The sequence below is a fragment of the Oryx dammah genome, unplaced genomic scaffold (assembly GCF_014754425.2).
Source record: "Oryx dammah isolate SB20612 unplaced genomic scaffold, SCBI_Odam_1.1 HiC_scaffold_27, whole genome shotgun sequence".
Taxonomy (NCBI): domain Eukaryota; kingdom Metazoa; phylum Chordata; class Mammalia; order Artiodactyla; family Bovidae; genus Oryx; species Oryx dammah.
Window position 1 is genome coordinate 31,164,015 of NW_024070211.1, and position 17,881 is coordinate 31,181,895.

The window sequence follows — 17,881 nt, forward strand, 5'->3', positions numbered from 1 at the left end:
TAAGGACAGTGCCAATAACTCAGGAGAAGCTCAGTAGATGTGGTTGTTGGAAGGAAGGAAGGAATATACTTCCGCACGGACAATCTTTCCATCTCTCTTCCCTAAGCAAACCAACCTCCAGTTTTGTCTTTTTTCTTCTTCTTCTTCTTTTTCCAGGTTACAGAGGGCAAATGCTGTAAATTCTCTTTAACGGAATAACTGGGCAGATGTACTTGGGAACATTTAAAAAACTAAGTTGGCATCGGAAAGGAAACAGCCAATATATTTAGCTACCCATGGCATGCCAAGGCCTTATTGAGACAGAAATAAGCACTGTAGGAGGAATCTCAATTAAATATTTTTCTAAGCAGTCAGCTCTGGGGCTTTGCCTGAACATGGATATAGAGCTGGGGCGAAGTACAGGACAGAGAGCCCAGAGGATTTTGAGGGGGTCTTTGGAATCATCTTGGGGCTGGGCTGCTTGCTAGTGACCCCAGGACCCCAGGGGTAGGGGGCCGACCTACTTCCATGGTCCAGAGAGCAAGATACCCTCCTTTCAGGCATTTTCCAGATTCCTACATGGAAGGGACCCATCACCTATTCTTAAGTAGCGTTGTACCTCTGAAATATTCTATGAGCACTACAGTCTTTCCAAAGCTCTTTCCATTAGTTAGCTCTCCCTTAAGAGTGTTGCCTTATCGAGAGATAAGGTTCCTGGAATGACCTGAGGGGAAACAATGACACTTTCGGCACAGAGCTCCACACACATCCTGCTTATCTTTGTTCAAATATGCACTACTTCAATCCAGTGGCTCAGAATCGACCGGTCCCAGATGGCCTGGGGTGTGGGGACGCTGGGAGGGGTGAAGAGGAAAAGAGGGTACCCAGTGGGGGCACTGGCCACAGGCAATCCAGTACAGAAGTCGTATCGTCTGCCAAAGTACACACATGTGAATAATCACACATATCTTTCCTTTTCATATTTGGGATCATACTGTTTTGAAAACAGCTTTTCTCACTTAAAAACGTATCATCAACATTTTCCCATGTCATTGAGTGTTCTCCTACAGAGCGATTTTTAACATCTATATTGCATGCTCTCATTTGGAAGTCAGACTTGCTCTAGCCAGCCTCCAGCTGTTAAGCATTTAGATTGTTTCCTGTTCTTATAATGCTAAAATGAACACCCCCAGGGTGCAGCCTTGTGTTCATTTCTGGTCATTTCAAGAGGCAGAATGGCCTAGTGGTTAAGAAGGGCCTCATAGCTGTTGTCCTTGAATATCAAGCCTTTGCTCACATGACAGAATCTCTCTGGGCTTCATCTTCTTTATCTGTAAAATGAAAACTTACTTGTAAAAAGAACGAATAGTACCGGCCTTATAAGATTGTCCTGAGGAATAATTAAATTCACGAATATAAAGGGCTGATCAAAGAACTCTGCTCCTTGTCATGTGGCAGCCTGGATGGGAGGGGAGCTTGGGGGAGAATGGATACATGTATATGTATGGCTGAGTCCCTTTGCTGTCCACCTGAAACTATCACAACATTGTTAAACAGCTCAGCCAGTTCAGTCGCCCAGTCGTGTCTGACTCTTTTTGACCCCATGCACTATAGCACACCAGGCCTCCCTGTCCATCACTAACTCCTGGAGTTTACTCAAACTCATGTGAGTTGGTGATGCCATCCAACCATCTCATCTTCTGTCGTCCCCTTCTCCCCTTTCCTTCAATCTTTCCCAGCATTAGGGTCTTTTCAAATGAGTCAGTTCTTCGCATAAAGTGGCCACAGTATTGGAGTTTCAGCTTCAGCATCAGTCCTTCCAATGAATATCCAGGACTGATTTCCTTTAAGATGGACTGGTTGGATCTTCTTGCAGTCCAAGGGACTCTCAAGAGACTCTCAAGAGTCTTCTTCAACACCACAGTTCAAAAGCATAAATTTTGAACTGCTCAGCTTTCTTTATAGTCCAACTCTCACATCCATACATGACTACTGGAAAAGCCATAGCTTTGACTAGAGAGATCTTTGTTGGCAAAGTAATGTCTCTGCTCTTTAATATGCTATCTAAGTTGGTCATAACTTTTCTTCCAAGGAGCAAGCATCTTTTAATTTCATGCCTGCAGTCACCATCTGCAATGATTTTGGAGCCCCCAAAATAAGGTTTCTCACTGTTTCCACTGTTTCCCCATCTATTTGCCATGAAGTGATGGGACCAGATGCCATGATCTTAGTTTTCTGAATGCTGAGTTTTAAGCCAACTTTTTCACTCTCCTCTTTCACTTTCATCAAGAGGCTCTTTAGCTCTTCTTTGCTTTCTGCCATAAGGGTGGTGTCATCTGCATATCTGAGGTTATTGATATTTCTCCTGGCAATCTTGATTCCAGCTTGTGCTTCATCCAGCCCACTGTTTCTCATGATGTACTCTGCATGTAAGTTAAATAAGCAGGGTGACAATATACAGCCTTGATGTACTCCTTTCCTTATTTGGAACCACTCTGTTGTTCCATGTCCAGTTCTAACTGTTGCTTCCTAACCTGCATACAGGTTTCTCAAGAGGCAGGTCAGGTGGTCTGGTATTCCAATCTCTTTAATCGGCCATGTGCATGCTAAGTCGCTTCAGTTTTACCCAACTGCTTGTAACCCTATGGATTGTAGCCTGCCAGGCTCCTCAGTCCATGGGATTCGCCAGGAAAAATACTGGAGTGGGTTGCCATGCCCTCCCCCAGGGGATCTTCCTGACATAGGGATCAAACTGGAGTCTCTCACGTCTCCTGCATTGGCAGGCAGTTTTTCTACCACCAGCGCCATCTGGGAAGTGGGCTATACTCCAATATAAAGCTAAAAAAATTTTTAAGTGTAAGGTACTAAAAAAATGTTATCCTTAGCACAAAGAACTCTGCTCACTATTCTGTAATAACCTAAATGGGAAAAGAATTTGAAAAAGAATAGACATATTGTGTAAGTATAGCAGAATCACTTCACTGTACACCTGAAGTTGATTGTTAATCAACTCCAATACAAAACAAAACACACAAAAAAATTGCTCTGCTGCATTGTTGGTTGAGAAAGTACTCAATAAACTTCTGTATTATGTCTTTTGGGTTATATTCTTCAACAAGGAATTTCTGCGTCAGCAATTTTATAATGTTTAGACCTTTCCTTAATGTCTTTTGTTGCATCCCGTCCCATGGGACCAAGTAATGCTAAACGTTTCCTCAGGTCCAGACCTCAGTAACCACCTTCCCTTTCACCATATCCCTGCTCTCAGAGGTCTCATCCGCTCCACCCCCTCAGCTTTCTGACACCTGTGGGTCTCACTCATCACTAACATGCCAATCATGTTCTCCACATGGGTGTCCCACCATCTCAAATCTCCAAGTCCAACACCAAACCCACCACATCCTGCTCCCTCTCCTCCACCTCCCCAAGGCTCCTGGTTTCCATCTTCCTGTCACCAAAGCTTGAAAATTCAAAGACACCCTGAGTTGCTCATCCTCCGATGTCTAAGCAGTCATCAGATCCACAGATCATTTTTTCTCAGTGTCTCCTGCAGTATCTTTCCCAATACATTTCCAACATTATCACCCTTAGTCAAACTTTCATCATATGGCAGGTCCTCTTGCCAATCAGCTCTCTCCTCCCACACATTCCCCTTTGATCAATTTCGGGATGTATCTCTAGATGACCAGCAACACCCCTACTCAAGGATCCTCTGCAGTCCTCACTGCCTGAGTGAAGCCCACAGGCCTCCACTCGGTGTCCAAGGACTTCAAAGACCTATGCTATATTTCCAGCCCTGTCTTTTGGACATTTTCTTGTGCAATTTTCTTTGCCTGGAATATCCATTTGCTCTAAATCTTATCCATCCTTCAGATGATTCTCTTCCCTGAGGGTTTTTCCAGCCCACAATAATAAGTTGTTTTACTTGGGACAGTTGAGCTACAGGCAATAGTTTGAGAAACACTCAAGGATATTTGCTAGCTCTCCTCAAAGGAAATCTATGGGCAGAGTCGCCAACAGAGTCGCAAACACTGTTGCTAACCAACATCTATTTCTTTCTTCCTCTGTCCTAACTGAACTTCGGTATTATTCAAGTCCTCATCTCTCCTTCAGTCAGCCATGTGCTCTAGGGAGGTCGATCTCATTCCTTTTTTTTTTTTTAAAACACCAAAAACATTTTTGTATTGGGGTATAGCCAATTAATAATATTGTGAAAGGTTCAGGTGAAAAGTGAAGGGACTCAGCCATACATATATATGTATCCATTCTCCCCCAAACCCCCCACCTCTCTGACCTCATTTCTTAACTGGAGGAAGTAGTGATTAAGGACACAGGCCTTGGGGCCTGAGTTCAAAGCTTAGTTCTGCCACTTCCTAGCTGCGTGACCCCTGGGTAAATTATTTTAACTCTGTGTTTCAATGCCCTCAGGTATAAAATAAAGATACTAATAGTACTTCTCCTGGAGCATTATTTTTTTATTTTTTGACCATGTGGCACAGCTTACAGGATCTTAGTTCCTCAACCAGGGATCAAACCAGGCCAGGGCAGTGAAAGCACTGAGTCCTAACCACTGGACCACCAAGGAATCCCCTCTTGCTGCTGCTGCTGCTAAGTCGCTTCCGTCGTGTCCGACTCTGTGCGACCCCATAGACGGCAGCCCACTAGGCTCCTCTGTCCCTGGGATTTTCCAGGCAAGAACACTGGAGTGGGTTGCCATTTCCTTCTCCAATGCATGAAAGTGAAAAGTGAAAGTGAAGTCGCTCAGTAGTGCCCGACTCTTAGCGACCCCATGGACTACAGCCTACCAGGCTCCTCCGTCCAGGGATTTTCCAGGCAAGAGTACTGGAGTGGGGTGCCATTGCCTTCTCCGTGGGGTAGCCATGGAATCCCAAAAAGTGTTGGCCAAAAAGTCATGAGGGTGTCTGCTAGAGATCTTCTGGGGGAGATTATCCTAACTCTTAAAAAGGAGACACAAGATTTTCCAACCCTTTATCCCCTGCACTACAGCCATGTCTGAAGTCTAGGATGAACAGTCTCAGGAGGGTGGGCCTCTGTTGATTGAATGATGTCCTCAGGGACCCAGACTCTCTCCTCTCTCTGTGCATCCTCTTCCATACACTGGTTTCTTCTAAAGAGCCAATTAGTCGTAGCAGCCCACTCACCATGTTCCAGGCACAGTGACAACCAGAGAACTAGCGAGATTTCCTTTTCCTGGCTCATTAGGAGAAACAGATGCTTTCCCATGGGCTGCCCAGCAGCGCCCCTTGCCCCCGCCTCTGCCCCGGTTCCTGCCTCATTAGCTGGAATTGTGTCACGTGGCCTTTCTTGAAACAACCAATGGCAAAAGAAAGAAGGCTTTTTGTTGCCCAATCAGGGCAAGCCTAGGCCTGGGGGCGGGGTCATCATCCAGAGACTACAATGCCGCTTCTGGTAGCATCTCTACTGGCTCCTTTTTATCCACTTGCAGTGGTGTCAGGGTGACGGACTTCCGGATAAGTTTCAGGAGACCTGACTTCTGGCCTTGGCACTGTTGCTAGCTAGCTGGTTGACTTTGAATACGTCACTTCACTTCTCTGGGGCACTGTGCTCAACGGTAAAGCCTAACCCTTCTTGTTCTAAGAATCCAAGAAGAATATGAAGACAGCACTTTGTGAGCTTAAAGCTGTTCTATAAATGTAAATAAAGTGTGAATTTTAAGGGGCGGTTTTCCTTCTTCATGAATCCATTCCCTTAGGTAACAGATCTCTACAGCCTGCAGCCAGCTCAGGGAGTGAGTCAGGAATCTGTCTCCCTCCTCATCTTGGTTGCTCTCTAGGAGCTGCCTTGGTTGGACCCCACTGTGTATCAGCAGCCCCACCACAGGTCGTCTGTCCATCTCCACCACCATAACCACAGGTCTTCGTTGGACTGAAGAGTCTTTATTTTTTGGCCATGCTACTCAGTATGTAGGATCTTAGTTCCCTGACCAAAGATTGAAATCATGTCCTCTGCAGTGGAAACGTGCAGTCTTAACCACTGGACCCACAGGGAAGTCCCTGGACTGGAAAGTCTTTAGGGAAGAAAACTCTTGCCTCTTTCAGATATCCAGGTCTATGTGCTGCAAATCTCATTGCCAGAAGTGCTGGGATGTTGCATTTCCATCTAGAAGCTCTAGGCTGTCTTCCTCTTGAACCAGTCTCCTGAGACCTGAGAAAGCCAGACAGGAAGGTTTTAGAAAGTAGCTGGTAAAATCATGGGGTCCAGGGACTTCATTGGTGGTCCAATGGCTAAGACTCCTCGCTTCCAATGCAGGGTGCCTGGGTTTGATCCCTGGTCAGAGAACTGTACCCCAAATACTGCAACTAAGAGTTTGCATGCTGCAACTGAAAGATCCCACATGCTGCATTGAAGATGAAGGATTCCGTGTGCTGAACTGGAACCAGTGTAGCCAAATGAATTTTTTTTTTTTCTTTAAAAAAGCATGGGTTCCAGAATCAGGCAGTTTCTCACTTAGAAACTAGATCTCAATGCTCAGTAACTGGTTGATCTAAGCAAATCCTTTAGCCTCTGAACTTCAGTTTCTCCATCTTTCAAATGAATGTCTGCTTCTAAGGCTGCTCTTAGATAAGATGAAATATGTAAACCACTTAGCACTGGTTTGTGCCTGGCATGTAGCAAGAAATCAACAAGCAGCAGCTAGGCTTTCTAGTCTATTTATAACAATTGTTGGGGAAAACACATCCTAGATTCTCTCCGGTCCTTGAGAAGGTGGGAGCCTTGAGAAGGTGGGAGCCTTGGGAAGAGGAGGAGGAGATGCAGGTTCCAGTCCTGGTGCTACCACCGTGAACGGTGTGGCCTAGGTCACCCCATTTCTCTCTCAGCTTCTATTTCTTGATCCCTAAAGTGTTGGGAGTTGATTGCAGCAACTGTCAGGCTCTGCCTGAGAGATTATTTCTGTGACTTGCGAGTTTTTCCATGACAAGACTTTTAAAGTCTTCTTCTGTCCATCTGACTTTCAGAATTGGCTCCCAAGATGGTGTCCAGGCACTGGTTCCTGGGGCTCCTCACCATTTTCGGACATGGACACTTCATCTCCAGATCAGTGCTGCTGCTGCCCTTTCACCTTCATCCAGGGCTCTACTTGGGTTTCTTGGAGGAGACGCTATCCTCACCCGCCACCCCCACCCCAGGCCACTGTGTCCTTTCACTTTCTCGTCTCCTGCCAAAATTCCTGGCTCCCTAAGCTAGGTAGGAAAGCGGTTTAGTTCGACCCAATCTGGCATTTTCTCAGAACCTCCCCTGCCTCTGGCACATTCCTTGTGTTTGGGCAGAACCCAGAGAGCTAGAGAATTCCTCTCCCTCCTTAGCGTGGGTCCCCGTGTTGGCATGCCAACAGCCCCAAATATTTAAAGCAATCATGAAAATGAGCTCAGAGTCCCATGCCAGAGCCTTGAAAGGAATTAGGCTAAAAACAGGACAAAGGAAGAGGTGAGGCCAAACGGAAAATGCCATGAAAGGCACTGCCCCGTGTGGCCGGGGCCCAGAGCCCTCCTCACTGGTTTCATTCATCTGCAGCCAGACCCGGTGCTGGGCACCAGTGATGCAGAGTTAAATGCATCATCACGCCTGCCCTCGAGGAGCAACTAGTTCAGCCAGGGAAGATATTCAAACAGAGTGCAGAGTGGTGAGTAGAGGCAAGCTGCTACGAAAGGCACAGTAGAGCCACCAAGGAGGAGGGCATTGTCTCAGCCAGGGAGGCCAGCAAGGCATCTGACGCAGGCCTGACTTAGGACAGGCATTCTCCAGGAGACAAGGTAGAAGATGTACTTTCAGGCAGAGGGGAAACGTGCTGGAGCCTGAGACAGGGTGGAGGAGAGAGAGAAAGTGCTCAAGCGTAACTGCTTTGTAAAGACCGGGTGTCTCCAGCAGGCATATTTATGTACAGGCAATGTGCAGGACAGAGAACAAAAGTAGCCTTACTATTTAAGATTTTTTTTAACTGTTGACAGAGATGGACACTTGGACGCACACAAACAGAAGGAAAGTCTTGAGCAGAAAGCCTGTATCAGAAGGGCCTTTGAGTGCGAGCCAAGCATGGTGCCTGTGTAGGGCGGTGTGCCCTCAGATCAGCACCTTTCCTGTGATTAGTCCAGGGAGACTGAGCTCCTGCTGGAGGGGAGGTGGGGTTTCCCAGGTCATTCGTGTGATGGAAGAGAGGCAGCTTGGCAGACAGGAAGAGCTGGCATTCCTCCAGACACCAGGCACCGCCGCGCAGGGAAGGCACCGAGGTCAAAAACAGATGCCCGAGTGAGCAGTGGTGAAGAAAGCTCCAGCAGGGGATGGGAGAGATGGGGCAAGCCCAGTGCCTCCTCCTGCCGGAGTGCTTCCAAGTCCTCACAGCAGGGGTCGAGAGTAGCTTTGATCTGAATCTTGGGCAGCCAGTGTGCTGGGCAGCCACGGGGAAGCCTCTTTTGGAAAGAAATGAGCAAAATGGAAACGACACACGTGAAATGACCACTGGCTGCTGTAAAAAAGGAATGTTATGACCATGACATCTGCTAATAACAGTGGTGCTGTCAGCATCGTCATCATCTTCATTTATTTCCGTGGCTCTAACATTTACTTTGTGTGCTAAGTCGCTCAGTCGCATTCTACTCTGTGATCCCGTGGACTATAGCCTGCCAGGCTTCTCTGTCCATGGAGTTCTCCAGGCAAGAATACTGGAGTATTGTGGGTTGCCATTCACTTCTCTAGTGGATCTTCCCAACCTGGGGATCAAACTGGGGTCTCCTGCATTGCAGGCGGATTCTTTTACCGTCTCAGCCACCAGGGAAGCCCAGTGTTTACTAAGCATCTACTATAATGCTTCATGGCACTTAATCTTCACAGCAACTTCAAGATAATCAGTATCCTTACTAATCACATTTTACAAAGGAGGACATATCTCCTCGGAAACCTCAATGAAGGTCCAGGATGCCCTAAAACCAGGCAGTGTGCACTTAAAAAGTGGAAAGTGTTGGAGGCTGACTTACGTCTTACCCTCTAAATTCATATGTTGAAGTCCTAGCCTGTAGTAGTTCAGAATGTAACTGTATCTGGAGACGGGGGTCTTTAAAAAAGTGATTAAGTTCAAATGGGATCATTAAGATGGACTCATTCAATACAACTGATGCCTGATGAGAAGGGGAGATGAGGACACAGGCAGGCACAAAAGAGAAAACCATCTGAAGATACAGGGGAGCAGATGGCCATCTATAAGCCCAAGAGAGAGGCCTCAGAAAGAAACCAAACCTGTCAACACGTTGTTCTTGGACTTCCAGCCTCCAGAATTGCGAGAAAATAAATTTCCATTGTTTAAGCCTCCCAGGCTGTAGTGTTTGTCATGGCAGCCCAAGCAGACTAGTACAGGGAGCAGGAGCCCAGGGGTGCCTTAGAGAAACCAGGCGGCTCAAGTCTGCAGGAGCACGTGGGGCCCACACAGGGGAGCTGACTGCCACAAGCCTTTGCCTTGTCCTTGGCTGAAGGGAGCCTGAGGACCTCTTAACATCCTCAGTTGAGCACTGGGGGTCTGCAGTGGTGCAGCAACAGTGCATTGATGGGTGTCTTCCTTGACAATATCAGGGCTTGAAATCAATGGGGTGAGAACTGAGTCTTGAAGAGACTAAAATACTAGCTCTACAACAAAGCAAAGCCATCATAATCTTTCCTTTATACACGAGACCTCCATGAGAGGGTCAGGGGAGCAGACCGATGTTTCCATTTGCTTGAAAAGCAAAACCGGTACCATGAAGGAATTCACGTTCTCACCTGCAGTAGACCAGAAGAGCCCAGAAGCTGGACCCTCATGAGAAACGTGACTAGGATTGGTTAGTAACTAGGTCAGCAGTCACTGTGTCTGGGTTCTTGAATTCTTCGAAACAAGTTAATCATTAAAGGGAAGAGGTAAAAATATAGTCTTTAAGTTTGGTTAAACTAAAATTGGTCTAGTCGAGAAGGGGAGGGAGGAAGAGGGTTTCAGGAGTTCAACCAGCCTCTGATACAGGTGCTGTGGATACTCAAGTTGCTCTGGAATCTGCAGTTGATCTGGAAATTACCAGCAGTACAGAAGGCTCTAGGTTTTAGGATAGTGGGGCGTGGAGGTGGAGGAGTGAGGGAAAGGAGTCCAAAAGTTTAAGAAAGCTAGATTTCTGGGTTGAGAATAGACTTCAAAGTAGGTACAGACTACTTAGACAAAGAGAAGGCTAGCCAAAGAAATAAGGAGGACGTCCTGCAGGAGGTGCTCTGTGAGCTGGGGTCTGGAGGAATAAGGATATGGACCTTAAAGGGCGGAGGAAGATGTTTTTTCTCATAGAAAGTGTGAGAGAGAAACTCAAGAAGGTTCAGCTTCAGGAAGTCCTCAACAAAGCATTTAAAAAGAAAAGCGGGCGCTTCCCTGGTGGCTCACTGGTAAAGAATCCGCCTGCCAATGCAGGAGACACGGGTTCGATCCCTGATCTGGGAAGACCCCACTTGCTGCAGGGCAACTAAGCCTGAGTACCACAACTACTGAGCCTGTGCTCCAGAGGCCAGGTTTCACAGCTGTTGAAGGCCAGGCACCCTAGAGCCTGTGCTCTACAACAAGAGAAACCACCGCTATGAGAAGCCCGAGCACAGTAAAGAGTAGTCCCTGCTCACCACAACTAGAGAAAAAGCCCGCCGCACAGCAACGAAGACCCAAAACAGCCATAAATAAATAAATAAAACCACATTAAAAAAAATAATAATAACTAGAAGAGAATGGGATTTCCCTGGTGGTCCAGTGGCTAAGATCCTGCACTCCCAGTGCAGGGGACCTGGGTTCAATCCTGGGTCAGGGAACTAGATCCCACGTGCAGCAACTGAGACCTGATGCAGCCAACTAAATAAATAAACAAACAACTGAGCAGTACCTTGGAGAGGTGTGTGTGTGTCCTGGGATTCTTTTTTTTTTTTTTTTGCTGCACCTCATGGTATGTGGGATCTTAGTCCCCAGACCAGGGATCAAACCCATGTTCCCCGCAGTGGAAGAGCAGAGTCCTAACCACTGGGCAGTCAGGGAAGTCCCTGTGTCCGGGGACTTTAACGGGGACGACCACTTGGTCGAATGTCTCTGGTGAGAAGCGGCGCTAACAGAGCCAGAGCTGACAGTTGTGAGGTTTGCAGAGAGCTGAGCTAAGGGCGAGCAGAAATAAAGGGTCATGAAAGAGGCCTGCTGGATTTCCAATCAGACCTGGAGTGTCAAGTTGCAGCCCCAGTGATAGTCAAATGTCTTGTATTTCTATTTGATCATTTCCACACTTAACTTCCAGCGAGCTGAGCACGCCATCTGCACAATGTCGGGCCAAAGAAATGAAACCCAGGAGGAAATTGCACTCTGGTGCAGCATAATCGGCCCGATATGCCTGGGATATTAGTTGAGACATGTGTGTCTTCACTCATCTAAGTATTAACATCCTGACTGTTTCGAAGCAGGATGTTTCCCATTTGGTCTGGCCCAGAGGCGGCTCCAAAATCAGCCGTGAAGTGGTAGCTTTCCGGTCTCTCTGCGCTCCTCTCCCCGGCTCCTAAATCATATTTCTCCTCGGTCGTTGCTGACGATTCTCATGTGTTGACAGGTTATGCGATTCAAGACTCTTCACCAGCAGGAGTCCAGGTCTGAGCAAGAACCAGGCATGCGGCAAGGAGGCAACGTGAAACGAATGTTAAGTGACCGGGGCAGGAGGTGACCTGCCCGCTCTTCCCAGCCGGCTGTCTTCTTGGCCCTGCTGACATGTCCTCTGCAGCCGGTGGGGGCAGTGGCCTATCTCAAATAAGTTATGCGAACTCTGCAAACCTTAGTTTCTTCCTAAGGCTTTCTCTAGTTGCAGCGTGAGGGCTCCTCACTGGGGTGGCTTGTCTTGCTGTGAATCATGGGCTCTAGGCATATGGGCTCAGTGAGGGGCTTAGTTGCCCCTTAGCATGTGGGATCTTGCCAGACCTGGGGTTGAACCTGTGTCCGCCACATCAGCAAGTAGATTCTTAACCACTGGACTACCAGGAAAGTCCCAGGAATGGTCTTCATTTACAAGACTGATTTAACCCTTCACAACCCTATAAGGCAAATTCCATTTTTATCTCCACTTTATAGATGAGGAGGCTTAGACACAGAGAGGTTGTGTAATTTGCCTGTAGTCACAGTCACTACTAGTAATTTGCCTAGTAGATCTGGGATTCCAACTCAGGCAGCCTGACTCCAGAGGCTAGGTGTGAATACATAAAAGAGTGAATTAAAAAGCTGGGCTATTGGTGTGTGGACGGACCAAGAACGTGGATCCCAACAAGCTTCAGGAAGGTGCAGGTTATCGAAGCAGCACATTGATGACTTGAGGGCTGGAAGTTCTCATCCCAGCCCCACGGTGCCCAGTAACCTCAGTTATAATCTAATATTGCTGTGCAGTGGGCTAGCCACTCCGAGCTAGAGGTGAAAGCTGTCTCCCTTACTGAAAGAGGCATAGTGTAAGCTATAATTTGGAAAGTTAGAACTGGAAAGGACCCAGAGGTTGCCTAACCCCTAATTGTACATTTGCGGGAACTGAGGCAAGAGGCAGGAAGTGGTGGAAGCAGGGCCCGCAGTACCTGCTGAGACAGAACTGCCTCCCTGCCATGTGGCCTCTGCTTCAGGCCAGGAGACAGTCCTATTTGAAAGTCAGAAGAGCAGTTACAGACAAAAAATGCAAGTTTTTTTTTTTTGGGAGAAGAGTTGAATACATGAATACATGGCAGAGTGTTTTACAATGGAAGGTCTTCCTTTTTTGCCAAGAAGTTCCTACAATACATGAGTCTGGTGAAGTCATCAGGCTTCGTGTGTCCTCCTGCCTGAAGCCTCAGGCTGATGCACGAATGCACAGAGTGGACAGGACCCTTGTTTGCACCCTCCTTGGCCGAATGAGCCACTTGCTGTTCCCCAACTGTCACAGTCAAGAGTGAACTTTCTGGGCTTGCGGTACTTTAGACCAATGGGTCAAGTTCTGGCTCCCACGTTAGTCAGACCTGAATGTGAGTCTCCATCCTCGTCTGATCAGGGTGTGACCTTTGGCAAGTCCCTTAACAGTTTCCCTGACTCCACTTTCCATTTATCAAGTGGGGAAATAATCTCCTCCTGGGGTGTTATATTCATGAGATTAACATATGTACAGAAAGAATGTAGCAGAGGGCCTGACAGTCAGTAAATGGAAACAGGACTGCCTCCCTCGTAGGTCTTATTCTGCATGCTGATTTGATTTATGGTTGTTTGGGTTACTTCTTATCTCCGTCCTATCTTACTGGCAGGAACTAGGCCAAGTTCATCTCCATGCCTCCCTCACCCTGAGCCCCACAAAATTGGTGCTCAGTGAGCATGCATTCAATTGGAGTGACCTGGACACACAAATACGATGAGTTCATTGTAACCAGAAGCAAGGGTTACAGCTTTTGTAAAAAGTCTGTGGTGCTGCCTTTATAAATAGGCTTCAAGAGGTTCTGGGTAGAAATGGAGAGTGGGGCATTGCTCATGTTGACAGAAAAAATATGCACAACCTAAAAATTGAGTTGTGCTTTATTCATCGGGGCATCCTGAGGCCTTCAAGCCCAGAACACAGCATCTCAGATAATGCTGAGCAAACTGTTCCCACTAGGCAAGGGCAGAGCCAGGATATTCAGGAATTTTTGCAACAAACGACCAGGTAGTTGGAACATGAAAAACTTACTGCTAATCAAAGAAAACTAGACATCTCAAGATGCGAAGAATGAGATGTCTAGTTTCAGACATTTAGAATGAGAAGATGCAAAGTCTGGGCTCACTGAAATCATTCCTTTGACTTGCACCTCAGCTACCTGGGGCCAGTATTCTGCGCTTTCTCATCCCGAGTTTTCCTCGGGGCTCACCGTCAGGACAGCTGTAACGCGCTGGCTGGATGGCTGCATCATCCTTGGTTTACTGATACGGCAGGCAATAGTTTAGTTCACACTCACAATTCTCGGCACTAGTTTTCTAATGGGTGATGAACATGATAATGGTAACCCCCACAGACAGAGGACTTTAAATAGTCCACATCAAGTTCTTCACCCCCCCAACCTCATGTCGTGCTCACGGAGCTAGACATTGTTATCCCTATTTGAGGAAAAGGAAACTGAGGCTCTGAGAGATTATGTCATCTGCCAAAGGTCAGAGCCAGGGTTTGACCCCAAGCCTGACTCCCAAGTCTACGTTCTAAGCCCAGAGCCTGAAAAACTCCCTCCCGTGTCTGCTCCTGTGGCTGTTTCTGCATGGCCATCAGGCAAAGAAGGGATTGTAGATTTTTAAGCCGTTGGGGGAAAAAATCAAAAGGAGCCTAATATTTGTGACACATGAAAATTATATGCTATTCCAATTTCTGAGCCCATAAATACAACTTTATTAGAATACAGCCACATCTTTTCAGGTATGTATTGTCTGTCTGCCTTTGTTCTAAAACAGAGGTATTGGAATATTTTCAGGAGAGACTGTTGTTCCTTAAAGCCTAAAATATTTACTACCTGGCTCTTTACAGGAAGAGTTTGTTGACCCCTGCTCAATGCCATGCTACCTCTTCAAGATAAACTTACTGCAAAAAAAGTGTCCCTTTCCATAGATATATCACTATCACTACAGAAAGAACACCGACCCTGTAGCTATCAAGATTGGTCCTAGATCCTGCCTTTCCCTGTGCATGCCAAGCCAGCCCTGGATTCTCACGGCCATCACCCAGCTCCTGGTGCAATTCGGAAGGCAGAGCTGGGGGCAGCCTCCGGACCCTGCCAGGCAGGGACAGGCTGGAGCAAGCCCAGAAGGAGAAAGAAAGGGATTTAGACCCAGAAGTCAGCCCGACTTCTTTAATACCTTCGTCCCCTTGATTCATGGTTTCCTGCCACATCTTGTTCACCTGTGAACGTGCCTGGGCCCCAAGCGGGGACAGGCAAGCCAGAACCGATGAAAGCACAGGGCCTGTGCCCCACGACATTTCTTCGGCTCCCACCCTGGAGCTGGATGGAGGCCTGGCTCAGAAGAGCCTGTCTCGGGGGGGGCCTCAGGCTGTTCCCTCCCTGTCCTCATTTGTGAAATGAGAGCTTGGCTTGGCTGCTCTGTCCCCCACCTATCTGACGCACCTGCAAGAAGCAGGCCTGTCCTTCACGTTGCATAACCACTTTGGGAAAGTCCACAACACCCTCTGCCCTTCCATTGCACCCTGGAGGAGAGTTCCAAACAGCAGATTTTGCTCTCTGCAGCACTCCTTCCTTTAGCAGGAGTTTTGAGCACCGGCTGCATCCAGCTCTGTAGGGATAGGAAGGAAGTAAAAGTAATGGAGAAGCTTTCTGCTGGTTTCAGGATACAAGATGTACCAGATGGAGAAGCTAAATGACAATCCCAGCAAATTCAGATGCCTCATACAAAAGCTGAGGCCAGTTTTATATTTGGCATGCTCCGGGTACTTTCACATCCATGCTTTCACTTAAACCACAAAACACTCCTGTGGGCCAGGCATCCTTAGACCCATATTAGAGATGAGGAAATTGAGCTCAAATTGCTGCAAAGAGATGAAGCTAGGCTTTCCAAGCAGGTCTCACTGGTTCCCCGTGCGTCTTTGATAAACGGAGCTACCCCCACAGGGTACAGTTGGGTGTCTGAGTGAGTACAGCATGGCAATGTTAAGGAATTCCTTAGAGAAAAAAGTCTTAATTGAGCCCTTGGAGAAGGAAGTGGCAGCCCACTCCAGTGTTCTTGCCTGGAGAATCCCAGGGACGGGGGAGCCTGGTGGGCTGCCGGCTCTGGGGTCGCACAGAGGCGGACACGACTGAAGCGACTTAGCAGCACCAGCAGCAGAGCAGCGAAAGAGCACTGAGACAGCAATCAAAATTCTTCTAGACCCAGCTCTGCCTTTTAATGAGCTCCTGGGTGAGATTTTTTTTTTTCATCCCTGAAGCAAGTGATCTCAGAAGTACTACCCACCTTCACTGCTTCTCTCTGTACCTGCTCCACAGGTGCTGTGCTTCAGCACAAGGTTCATCCTTCAGCTATGGCCCTGAACCACAGGGCTCAACCTGAGGGCCTGTATCAGAACCTTAAAAAGACAGAGAAGCCCTCGTAAAACTCAGACAGGTGAGCTACATGGGCTCATCTTGCAATGAGAAGGGAGTGGAAACCGGGTAATGGGGGCAGGGCAGGGGACAGAATTCTGTATTCTATTGCTTAAACATCCCCCCCACCACCACCACCCCCGCCTTTTACATTTCTGAGTCATGTAAAGGTGGTACTCATTCAAAATATAAATAGAAAGAATATATACAAATAGAAAAATGAAAAAGGAGATGTTTACCGAAAATTATTAAATGCTAACGAGGTGGTATGTGGATATAGCAGCAGTCATGAAGGTGCTGTGCAAATGATGGGCACAGAGGCCTGCCGTGCTGTGCACACACGTATGTGTGCTAAGTCGCTTCAGTCGTATCCGACTGCAACCTGACGGACCATAGCCCGCCAGGCTCCTCTGTCTATGGGATTCTCCAGGCATAAATATTGGAGTGGGTTGCCATTTCCTCCTCCAAGGGATCTTCCTGACCCAGAGATCGAACCCTAGTGTCTTCTCCTACATTGGTGGGTGGGTTCTTTACCACTAGTGCCACCTGGGAAGCCGCGCTCTGCCAACTGCCTGCTAATGGCACCTCGTTCTGCTTCCTAATATTTGATGGATTGATTGTTGATCACCCTTTAAGTCTTATGGGGTGAAAAATAAAGTGGTGAGAGAAGAAAAAAAAGGAGCAAGACAATTCACAGAGTTTTAGATGGGGAAGAAACGGAGAGGGCTTCTAACTCAGCACCCTCACCAAACAAAAAGAAAGCCCTGGGGAAGGAAGGAGGGCTCGAGGCTTGTCGAGGCTCGTCTGCAGGACGGCAGAACTAAGACCTCCTGTGGGCCCATGTTCTTCTGGAGGCTCTATCTCCCGTCAAGCATGTCCAAATGCACTCACATTGAATAAATTTTGTTCCTATAATCGCTAAAGCATAATTCTAATTTTGCTTTTGAAGTGGTTGGACTGTTAGTAACATAAAATTTATGGTTGCTTATGATTCTTGAGTATTTGAATAATTGTGTTCCCTGGGATTCCTGCGCAATGTGAAAACCTCAACTAAAAGTTGCTTTCCTAGGCAAATTCTAAATGCTGAAGTCTATAGTTACTCAAGGTGACATATGAAGACGTTCTAATTAAACATACTAACTTTGATCTGCCATTTCCTTTGATATCTTCTTTTTTCCGGGCTTAAAAGTTCTCTAATGCCTACAAAGCTCCTAAGTAAGAAGGGTTGTGAGCTGATGGCAAGCAGAGGTAGGAACCCACGCCCTCTACCTCCCAAGCCAACGCCCCCTTTGAGAACACCAGTCCTCAAAAGGGAAGAGAGACGCCGCCCCGCTCCGTGGCCACTGGCACCTTCGGACAGTCGGTCTCCGGCCCACTCCCACCTACACAGATAATGCTGACGGTAGGGCTGATGGCAGCCCAGAGGGTCATCCCCCGCCCCCGCCTCCATTCCTGAAATAACCGGCTGTGGAAGAGGCTGCCCCTCCCTCTTTCAGCGCCTCCCTCCCATTAGCCCTTCCGGCAACTCCATAAATCATCCAGGCTCTGCACAAAACCCCTTTCCAAGGTTTCCCAGAAAGAACCACTGTTAAGTAAAACAAACGGTGGGGGAGGGTGGTTGCTTCTCAGAGGCTGACCCAGGCCCCAGAAAAAAGAAACCGAGAATGTAAGCTGGAGGCTGCACACTGATGCCGACCAGACCTTGGTTTCTCAATGACAGCGCTCTGGGTTCCCTCGCTTTCATTTCCATTTGAAGCTGTGGGGCAGGGAAGGAGAAGGAGGACTTTGGAGTGGG